This window comes from Nicotiana tomentosiformis, chromosome 12 (genome assembly GCF_000390325.3).
Source record: "Nicotiana tomentosiformis chromosome 12, ASM39032v3, whole genome shotgun sequence".
Taxonomy (NCBI): domain Eukaryota; kingdom Viridiplantae; phylum Streptophyta; class Magnoliopsida; order Solanales; family Solanaceae; genus Nicotiana; species Nicotiana tomentosiformis.
The window spans coordinates 120,323,197-120,335,442 of NC_090823.1; positions in this window are offsets into that span (position 1 = coordinate 120,323,197).

Sequence of the window (12,246 nt, forward strand, 5' to 3'; positions counted from 1 at the left end):
GATTTGGAGCTCGAATTGAGGCGATGTTTGGGAGATTTTCAGAGAAAATAACGGGGTAATTGTTCTTAACTCAATATTAGTTAAATTACCCGAATCCATGGTTGTTCTTAACATTTAATTGGTGAATTAAGTTGGAAAAATTGTGAAAACCCTCTTGGTTTAATTTGGATATTTGAGGGTCGAGTTGATGTCGAATTTGTGTAAAATTTATATGGTTGGACTCGTGGTTGAATGGGCGTTAATATTTTTTTAACTTTTGTCAGATTCTGAGAAGTGGGCCCCACGGATGATTTTTAGGGTGTAATTTCGAATTTTTTGGAAATATTAGTATTTTGATATGGAATTAATTCCTATAAATTTTGTGGGTTGAATCAAATTAATTGTGACTAGATTCGAGCTGTTTGGAAGATGATACACGCAGAGTGGAATTGCTTAGCTTGCTCGACATTGAATTTGGCTTGTTCGAGGTAAGTAACTCTTCTAAGTATGAACCCTGAATATATATATTTTGTAAATTGTTGGGAGGTGACGCACTTGCTAGGTGACGGGCGTGTGGGCGTGCACTATAGAAACTGTGACATAATTGTTTCTATGGAATTTTGTAGTTAAATGATCTTGGCATTTTCTATGCAATTTTATGAGTTAAAGAAATTGAGCTGAAAAGGATATTAAAAATCATGCTGAGACTTTGTGCCAGTATTATTGAGACCCACAGAGATCATATTGTTGTGAAATATTTATTTTAAATTGAAAATTCATATTCATTTCATTGCATATCATATCTCAGTCTCTGTTGTTAATTATTGATATATCATATCATCATTTTTGGGCTATTCTCATGACATTGTGAGCCTATGAGAAAGAGACTGGAGAGATTGATGACTGAGGGAGGCCGATGGCCTGATTGTGAGGATATTTTTGGGATCGGGTTGTACGCCGCAACAGGCCATGTTGGCTTTATATATATATATATATATATATATATATATATATATATATATATATATATATATATATATATATATATATATATATATATATATATATATATATATATATTACTATTATATGGATCGGGGCTGCCCGCCTCAACAGGCCTTATTGGCTTATTATTGCACGTGAGTTGGCCGTGAGGATCCTTATATTATTATTGCACGTGAGTTGACCGTGCGGATCCTTATATTATTATTGCACATGAGTTGGCCGTGTGGATCCAGATATTTATATTATAGCACTTGAGTTGTCCGTGCAACACGTGAGTTGTCTGTGCTTATAGCGCTTGGGCTGTAGGAGCCCTTCATCAGTCTGTACACCCCTAGTGAGCACAGTAGACTATAAACAGGGATCGGGCTGTACGCCGCAACAGGTATTGTATAGCGCTGAGTGATTGAGTGTGCTGAGCACAGTGAGAGAGAATGCGAGACAATGAGATTGAGTACTCTGAGAGTGTGAGTACATGAGTGCAACTTTTGAGATACATCGCATTGACATACACACATGACATATATGTATAGAGATGTGTTTTCCTCATGTTGTACGGTATCACATTATTCATGATTTCTCACACATATTGACAGATAGTCATAGTGAGGCATTTGTTTTACATCGGCTATCTGGGAAAAGAAAATGAGATATTTTATTTATTATTAAACGGATTTTGGGAAAATTATTGCTTTCAAACTTATTCATATTTTTTTGAAAATTTCGGTAAACGATTTGGGTTTTTCATTGTTGTACTTGAAAGGAAGAACTATTATTTTTGAAATCATGATTTGGCCGAGCATTTTATCTCTGAGTTACTTCTGGTATTATTTGCTTTATGTTGTTATGGATTGTTGTGGATTAGTGGTTTTGGACCCGACCTTGGTAGAAGCTCGTCACTACTTTCAACCTACGGCTCGGTTGTTACTTATTCAGTACATGAGGTCGGTTGTACTGATACTACACTTCTGCACATTGCGTGCAGATGTTGGCTGTTGTTGTTGTTGTGCTCGATGGTTGCGGGACTTGAAGATGTACCTGCGTTCCTGTTGTAGTTGCCTCTTATTCAGGGTAGCCTTAGATTTTATAAAAGCTCTTTTTATGTATTATTCAAACAGATTATATATTTATTTCATTTTCGCTTTGTATACTCTATTCTTAGAAGCTCATGATTTGTACTACCAGTTCTTGGGCATGTATAACATTAAGATCTTTTTTTCACTAAATTTGCTTTAATAATTATTATTTGAAATTGGATAATTGAAAGTTGGCTTACCTAGCGGGTTGGGTTAGGTGCCATCACGACTAGCTTGATTTTGGGTCGTGACATTCATGATATTGTTAATGGCCTCCAGAGCCTCTTGCTCCTCTAGCACATACTGGACTTTCAAGCTCCAGGTTTCATAGTTGTCACCATTGAGTTTCAACCCTGTATTTAGCTCAGCAACAATATTTTTCGAAGCAGTAGTCATTCTTTAACAAAATAAAAATTATTATGAGGATCATGTAAAAATAAAAAAAATAATGCAAGGCACGATGTTCAATATAAATACATATTATGATACTAAGTATCAATTGATTAAGTTAATAAATACATATATTAATCATAGAGTCGAAAATTCACTATGTTCCCAATCATCGTCCAAAAATTAAAATATTATGAAAATTAACCTATCCAATTATCTAGATAAGCATCTTAATCATGTCAACATAATTATCTAACATGATTTTATAATCCCATGTGGACCATAAGTTAACAAACAACTTATATTAACATGCAAATAAACTTAATGTCAAACTAATTAACATTTATTACATGCTATACAAATTTACATAATATTTACTTTAATGCTAAACCAATTAACATATCATACATGTTAAATAAATTAACAAGTAATATTAATATTATACTATTTAATATTGATTTCATGCTTAAAAAATTAATATAAAGCATGTGCTAAACTAATTAACAAAAGTGATGTCAAAACAAATTAACATTTCAAGTATGTTAAACAAATTAACATATAAATTTAATGTTAAACAAATTAACATTTCAAGCATGTTAAACAAATTAACAAGAAAGTCTAATGTAAACTTTTTCAAGCATGTTAAACAAATTAACAAATAAATATAATATTAAACAAATTAACATGTTAAAGCATGTTAAACAAATTAGCAAATAAATTTAATGTTAAACAAATTAACAAATAAATATAATGTTAAACAAATTAACAAGGAAGTTTAATGTTAAACTAATTAATATTTGAAGCAATTGGGATAATAAACAATTATGGTTTTCATAAAAAATATAAATACTAAATTTATATTCTAAAAATTAAGTCCATATGAGTATTTTAATAATCTGAAATTTATTTTAATTAGGCCATTAACCCATAATAGACTGACAAAGCAATTTCGTTTTGGGCTTCGTGTTTCAAAAGCTGCCATAAGGAAAAAGCCTAGGACTTCTTTACCCAATTTCATTACAAATAATTTCTGAAGCTCCATCTATTATAGTGGAGCCTTAGCCCAAAATAAAATGACAAAAACTTTTAAAATGGGCCATAAGCCCAAATTCTGAAATCTGCTCATTTAAGAAATTGTAGAAATCATTTCTTTTTATTTAAATAAATCGGAGTGGGATTTTAGCCCAATCTAGAAGATCTGTCCTTTTTAAAAAATAACTTTTAACCTCTAAAGCCCATGTTCTGTATTCATTTGGGCAGCCCATTAAACATTTAAAAAAAGAGGAGTGAAACCCTAATTCCTCCTAGTTTCTCCTCCATGTTTCAGCCACTTCAGCTCTCTTCTTCTTTTTTTATTTCAAATATTAAAGAATAGGGTTTTAGAAAGATGTTATTTTCCTCTACAAGAGTTTAGAAAGAACTCTGAAACATTTATTTCTTCTTCTTTTCTTTGCCATGGCCATGGAGAACCAAGCTCCTATATTTATTTATTTATTTATGGTTGTTTGGCTATCAAAACTCTTGGATCAGTTTTAAACCGATTCTGAAATGGTTTCAAAAGCAGCCACCATCTGTTTGATGGTGGCCGACGGTGGCCCCTTAGCGGCGTTCAGCGGCAATAGGCGGAAAACCTGTTAACAAAAACCCTTCTTCTTTTTTTTTTGTTCAGTTTCTTAAAACAAATTGAAAAAAATTCAGATTGTAAAAAATTGTCAGAGACTGATAAAATTTTTATTTCAAATCAGTAATAAAAAACTGTTTACGTCCAAAAAAATCATTCATTGATTTACTCAAAAACAACGGTCAAATTTTTATACATTAATACAAATCTTTATTCTAAATCAGCGTATAAGATAATTTTAGGCAGTCCAATTGCACATAGAACACACAAAATAATATAGACATGTAGTTCTTAGATTCATTCAGAGTAATAGAACTATTCGATATTTTTCGGACCAGAAAATCAGTCGGTGGCTATCAATAGGGGTGTACAAGCCAAATCGAACCGAAGAAAAAGACCGACTTATGATTTGGTTTGGTTGTTTGGTGTTGGAAAATAAAAAAACCGATCACTCTTAGTTTGGTTTGGAATTAACAAAAAAAAAAAGTCAAACCGAATCTAAATCAAACCGACATATATATATATATATATATATATATATATATATATATATATATATATATATATATATATATATATATATATATATATATATATAATCATTAATATCTAATTTGTAAGTATTTTATAGTTTTCAATGTCTTGAGATATTATTTATTTGTGGGCTTGTGTGATGATCCAAAATATCATCTTTAAATTTAATAATTAATTTTTCGACTTGCGTGCACAATCCGTAAAATTTTTTGAAAGTTTTTATGTGAAAAATGGATTAAAATATGAATTAGAGCTTTAAAACTCAATTGAGTTGACTTTGGTCAACATTTTTAGCAAACGGACTCGAATCAGTATTTTGACAGTTTCGGTAGGTCCGTATAGTGAATTGAGACTTGGACGTATTCCCAGAATCAAATTTCGAGGTCCCTAACCCGAGATATGAAATTTTAAAGAAAACATAAAAGTTTTAATTCAAATAGCGATCGGATATCGAATTATGTGCAAACGACCCCGGAATAGAATATTGATGATTCCAATAGTTCTGTATGGTAATTTTGGACTTAGGAGCGTGATCGAATTTTTTTTTGGAATTTCATAGTGAAATTAGGCTTGAAATGGCTAAAACAGGAATTTAAGTTTGGAAGTTTGACCAGGCAGTTGACTTTTTTATATCTGGGTCAAAATCCAGTTCTGAAAATTTTAACAGCTCCGTTATGTCATTTATGACTTGTGTACAAAATTTGAGATCAATCGGACTTGATTTGATAGGTTTCGACATCGAATGTAGAAGTTGGAAATTCTTAAGATTTATTAGGCTTGAATCTATGTGTGATTCGAGTTTTTAGTGTTGTTGGATGTGATTTGAAGACTCGACTAAGTTCGTATGATGATTTAGGACTTGTTGGTATTTTCGGACGGAGTCCCGAATACCCCGAGTGCGATCCGGATCGAAATCGGATCAATTTTTAGACTTAGGCAAATTCTGAAATTTGCAGCTTCTAGTGTCATCGCACCTACGGAGGTGACTGACAGCAGGTGCGGACTCACACAAGCGAGCTGTGGCTCGCAGAAGCGGATGAAGGGCTGCCTAGTTGGAGCCGCAGATGCGACTCATGTTGCGCAGAAGTGAGATGAAGGGCACAAGTGCGGGAAAGTCCGCAGGTGCGATGGAATTTTCCGCACCTGCGAAGGCGCAGATGCGGTCCAAAGCTCGCAAAAGCGAAGGCAGCTGGGCTGCGCAATTTCTCCAGATGCGGTATTTCACTGAAGATTAGGGACCGCAGGTGCGAGAATTTTGTCCGCAGATGCGAAAGTACTGACCAGATTACAAAAACAGAGGGGTTCCGATATTTTTGTCATTTGGACATTTTCAACACGGTTTTGGGCGATTTTTCAGAGAGAATTCACGGGAAAACTTGAGGTAAGTCACATGTGATCATTGTTAGTCAATTATATTGGATTATCATTAAATATTTCGAATAGATTACATGTTTTTGAGGTAAAATTAGAGGATTTGGGTCTAGGGATTTCAAAATGAGAATTTGAGATTTGGAGGTCAAGTAGATGTCGGATTTTTGTAAAATTGGTATGGTAGGACTTGTACTTGAATGGGCGTTCATATTTCGTAACTTTCGCCGGATTCCGAGACGTGGCCCCCACGAGCCTTTTTTGAGTTAATTTCGGATTTTATTGAATAATATAGTATTTTCTTATGGAATTGATTCTATAAGTTTTGTTGACTGTATCGAATTAATTATTACTAGATACGAGTCGATCGGAATCGGAAAATCGAGGAAAAAATATACTACTTGGTTAAATTGGAGCAAGTCGAGGTAAGTGACTTGTCTAATCTTGTGTGAGGAAAATTTTCCCTAGAATTGATATTAATGTGATTATTGAAATGTGTTGAAAGTCGTGTACACGAGGTGACGAGTGTGTACACAGGCTAAATGTGAAAGATTATATTTTTAAATTATGTAGATCATTGTTGCGCATTTATTAAATTATTTTATCTTGTTATATTCTTCATCATTGATGTGAGATATATACCTTAAATTTGTTTGACCTTTTTTCCTCCTAATTATTATACTTATTTAATTGAAACTTGGTTTCTTTTATTCTGTGCATTATTTGAAGGGTGATTTTCTTTAAATTAAACATTATTAATATGAAGTATTTGACATTTTAAATTTGATATTGAAGCAACGTATTAAAGATTTTGAAATATTATTTTCCTGAATTATTTATTCTTGAATATTTTGTAAGATTTTTTGTACTCATTATGATGGAGCCGTGAGATCTTTATTGTGGAAAAATATTATTGATGATTTATTTTGGCATGAGCCGTGAGTACTTTACTGTGAAAAAATATTGTTGTTGAATTATTTTGGCAAGTTACATTATTTGAGCACTTGAGATGCAAATTGTGATATTGATACGCATGTGGTGGTATAAGGTCTGGGTATTGAAACACATGCGGTGAGATAAGGGTGGATTGATACGCGTGGCTAGTGGGGGGAACTACTAGAAGTCATGCAGTGTGATAAGGATGGCTAAAACGCGGGATGCTATTTCGAAAAAAATATTTTCTTTAAAATAAATTGTGAAGGCTCCTGCGGTGAGATAAGAAAATGAGATATTGTGAATTTATTTATAATTTGGGACTACGAGACGGTACCTCGGTAGTGCCCTTGTTGATATTGATTTATGGCCATAGTTTCCTTCGATTAATTGTTGTGCTTTTCATAAAGTTGAAAGGAATTAAATTTTGATTCCACGAGATATTATTTGCAATTATCTTATGTCATTAAATGTGACATACTATTTGATTCATTTCCATAGTCATTTTATCTTATTAAATTGTTTAAATATTTTTTCATGTCATTATCTATTCTCCAGTAGGGTCTGACTTGACCTCATCACTACTCTACCGAGGTTAGGCTTGGCACTTACTGGGTACCGCTGTGGTATACTCATAATACGTTTCTGCACATCTTTTTGTGCAGATCCAGTTACATCTTACCAGTCTACACGTCAGTGAGTTACCTGCGCATGGAGACTTTGAGGTATATCTGCAAGCGTCCGCAGATTCCGGAGTCCCCTTCTATAATTTTATGTTGCTTCCTTGTTTTTCTTTAGACCTTGACACATACAAACAATGAGAATAAATTTTTAGAATCTTGTGACTTATTTCTACCGGGTTTTGGGAGTTGTAATTATTTGAATTGTAGTTTATTTATTTTAGATATTTATGATTATTCCGCATTGATAGGCTTACCTAGTCTTAGAGACTAGGTGCCATCACGATCTCCTACGGAGGAAATTTTGGGTCGTGACAAGTTGGTATCAAAACACTAGATTCATAGGTGTTATGAGTCACAAACAGGTTTAGTAAAGTCTTGCGGATCGGTACAGAGACGTCTGTACTTATCTTCGAGAGGCTATGGAACTGTTAGGAAATATTCACTTCTTGGATTCCTTATCCTGCGCCTTTGTTGATTTCAAAGTTCTAAACAATTGTCTTTCTATTCTCTCACAGATGGTGAGGACACGCACAACAGGATCTGATGATCAGACACCCACGCCCCCTGTTGGAGCCACAAGAGGCCGGGGACGGGGCAGAGGCCGAGTCAGAGGCCGAGGAAGACCACGTGGTGCAGCCAGAGCACCTGCACGAGCTGTTGTACCAGAGCCACCAGTAGCTCCAGTTGGAGAGCAGGCACCTGAGACGCTTGTTACTACTCTTGCACTTCAGGAGACGTTTGCCCAGTTTTTTAGCATGTTTGGCACTTTAGCTCAGGCAGGATTAATTCCACTTGCTCCTGCCACATCTTAGGCTGGGGGAGGAGTGCAAACTCCCGCCGCCCGTGCTCCAGAGCCATGGGCCCAAGTTGACCATGCCCCAGAGGTTATACCAGTGCAGCTAGTTATCCCAGTTCGGCCTGAGATTAGGACAACAGTTTCAGAGGGAGAGCAAATGAGGCTCAAGAGGTATAAGAAGTACCACCCTCCCACTTTCAACGGTTTAGCTTCAGAGGATGCTTAGGATTTTCTGGAGGAATGTCATCGTATCATTCGTACTATGGGTATTGTGGATTCCAGTGGGGTTTCTTTCACGGCATTCCAGTTTAGAGGAGCAGCCTACCAGTGGTGGCGGGCATATGAGTTAGATAGTCCGGCTGAGGCAGCTTCACTTACTTGGACTCAATTTTCAGATATGTTCTTAAGGGAGTATGTTCCTCAGAGTCTTAGAGATGCATGGTGCGCAGAGTTTGAGCAGCTGCGCCAGGGTTCTATGACCGTGTCAGAATATACGATCTGATTCAGTGATTTGGCTAGGCATGCACCAGCCTTAGTTGCTACTGTTCGAGAGCGGGTTCGTAGATTTATTGAGGGTCTCCACCCTAGTATAAGATACAATATGGCCCGAGAGCTAGAGATGGATATCACATACCAACAGGTGGTGTCAATTTCTAGGAGATTGGAAGGTATGCGGACTCGGGAGAGGGAAGAGAGAGAAGCTAAGAGACCCCGAGATTCTGGCACATATAATAATTCTCGTGCCCCAGTTGCAGCCCGTCATGGTAGAGGTTATGTGTGCCATCCTATTCATTCAGCACTTCCAGCTTCCAGTGGTATTCAGGCTACTCCCAGACCTCAGGTTCCATATTATGCACCGCCGGTGTCTTCTGTACCTCCTGTACGGGGTGCTTTCAGTGGGCAGTCTAGTCGATCAGGCCCGAGCCATACCCAACAACCACGTCCTCTGAGGGCTTGTTTTGAGTGTGGTGACACTCGTCATATCATGAGGGAATGCCCCATACTTATGAGGGGTGCACCTCCACGGATTTCTCAGACCCCACCTATTCCAGAGGGTCCTCACGCTTCTCAGGCCATGATTACTACACCAATTGCCACTCCACCTGCACATCCAGCTAGAGGTGGAGGTCGGGCAGGTAGAGGTAGCCCTATAGGGGGAGGCCAGGCCAGCTATTATGCCCTTCCTGCTAGGACAGATGTTGTTGCATCCGATTCTGTTATCACAGGTATTATTCCGGTCTGTCATAGAGATACGTTAGTCTTATTTGATCCAGGCTCCACTTATTCTTATGTGTCATCTTATTTTACCCCATATTTGGGCATATCACGTGATTCCTTGAGCTCTTATGTTTATGTATCTACACCCGTGAGTGGATCTATTATTGTGGACCATGTGTATCAGTCGTGTTTAATTGTTATCAGTGGTTTTGTGACAAGAGCTGATTTATTATTGCTCAATATGGTGGATTTTGATATTATTTTGGGCATGGACTGGTTGTCGCCCAATCACGCTATTCTTGATTGTTACGCCAAGACGGTGACGTTGGCTATGCCAGGTCTACCGCGGCTAGAGTGGAGAGGTACCTCAGATCATGTTCCTAGCATGGTTGTTTTATTTCTTAAAGTTCAACGAATGGTTGAGAAAGGGTGTGATGCGTATCTGGCCTATGTGAGAGATGTTAGTATTGATACTCTTACTGTAGAGTCATTTCCTGTAGTAAGGGATTTTCCTGATGTATTTCCAGCGTATCTTTCGGGTATGCCACCCGACAGGGATGTTGACTTTGGCATTGATTTGTTACCGGGCATACAACCCATTTCTATTCCACCATACTGTATGGCCCCAACAGAGTTGAAAGAATTAAAAGAACAGTTATAGGAGTTGCTTGATAAGGGTTTCATTCGGCCCAGTGTATCGCCTTAGGGTGCTCCTGTCTTATTTGTAAAGAAGAAGGATGGTTCTATGCGGATGTGTATCGATTACCGCCAGTTGAACAAGGTTACCGTGAAGAACGGGTATCCATTGCCATGTATTGATGACCTATTTGATCAGCTTCAGGGTGCCAGAGTATTCTCTAAGATCGACTTATGTTCAAGCTATCATCAATTGAAGATTCGGGAGCCAGTTATCTCGAAGACTGCTTTTAGGACTTGGTACGGTCATTACGAGTCCTTGTGATGTCTTTTGGTCTGACCAATGTCCCAACAACATTTATGCACTTAATGAATAGTGTATTTCAGCCCTATCTTGATTCCTTCGTCATTGTATTTATTGACGATATTTTGGTGTATTCCGGGAGTCGGGAAGATCATGAACAACACCTGAGGACTGTGCTTCAGATTTTGAGAGAAAGGAAGTTATATGCAAAATTTTCAAAGTGTGATTTCTGACTTGATTCAGTAGGATTTTTGGGTCATATAGTTTCATGCGAGGGGATCAAGGTAGATCCAAAGAAGATTGAAGCAGTGCAGAGTTGGTCTAGACCGTACTCAGTTATGGAAATCCAGAGTTTCCTTGGTTTGGCTGGGTATTATCGCCGATTTGTAAAGGGTTTCTCTTCTATTGCTGCATCTATGACCAAATTGACCCAGAAGGGTGCTCCGTTCAGGTGGATCGAGGAATGTGAGGAGAGCTTCCAAAAGCTCAAGACAGCTTTGACTACAGCCCTAATATTGGTATAACCTATAGGTACAAGATCTTATACTGTGTATTATGATGCGTCACGTATTGGTATCGGCGCAGTGTTGATGCAAGACGGTAGGGTGATTGCCTACGCGTCCAGATAGTTAAAGGTGCATGAGAAGAATTATCCTGTACATGACCTGGAGTTAGCAGCTATTGTTCATGCCTTAAATATTTGGCGGTATTATTTGAACGGTGTCCATTATGAGATCTACACCGATCACCGGAGTCTACAACATCTGTTTAAACAGAAGGATCTTAATTTGCGGCAGCGGAGATGGTTGGAGTTGCTTAAGGATTATGATATCACCGTTCTCTATCATCCTGGGAAGGCCAATGTGGTGGACGATGCCTTGAGTCGTAAGGCGGAGAGTTTGGGCAGCTTAGCATATTTACCGGTAGTAAAGAGGCCTTTAGCATTAGATGTTCAGGCCTTGGCCAACCAGTTTGTTAGACTGGATGTTTTCGAGCCGAGTCGAGTTTTGGCTTGCGTGGTTTCTCAGTCTTCTCTTTATGATCGTATCAGGGAACGTCAGTATGATGACCCACATCTGCTTGTCCTTAAGGATACAGTTTAGCACGGTGATTCCAAGGAAGTCACTATTGGAGATGACGATGTATTACGGATGCATGGTAGACTATGTGTGCCTAATGTGGATGGTTTGCGTGAGTTGATTCTCCAGAAGGCTCACAGTTCACGGTACTTCATTCATCCGGGTGCTGCAAAGATGTATCAGGACTTGAGACAACACTACTGGTGAAGGCGGATGAAGAAAGACATAGTGAGGTATGTATATCGGTGTCACAATTGTCAACATCTAAAATATGAGCATCAGCGACCGGGTGGATTACTTCAGAAGTTAAAGATTCCAGAATGGAAATGGGAGCAGATCACTATGGATTTCGTTGTTGGGCTCACACGGACTCAGCAGAAGTTTGATGCAGTTTGGGTGATTGTGGATAGACTGACCAAATCAGCTCATTTCATTCCTGTGATTACTACTTACTCTTCAGAGCAGCTGGCTCAAGTATATATTCACGAGATTGTCAGACTTCACGGTGTACCAGTATCTATCATCTCTGACCGGGGTACACAGTTTACCTCACGATTTTGGAGGGCAGTACAGCGTGATTTGAGTACTCGGGTAGAGTTGAGTACAACATTTCACCCTCAGACGGAC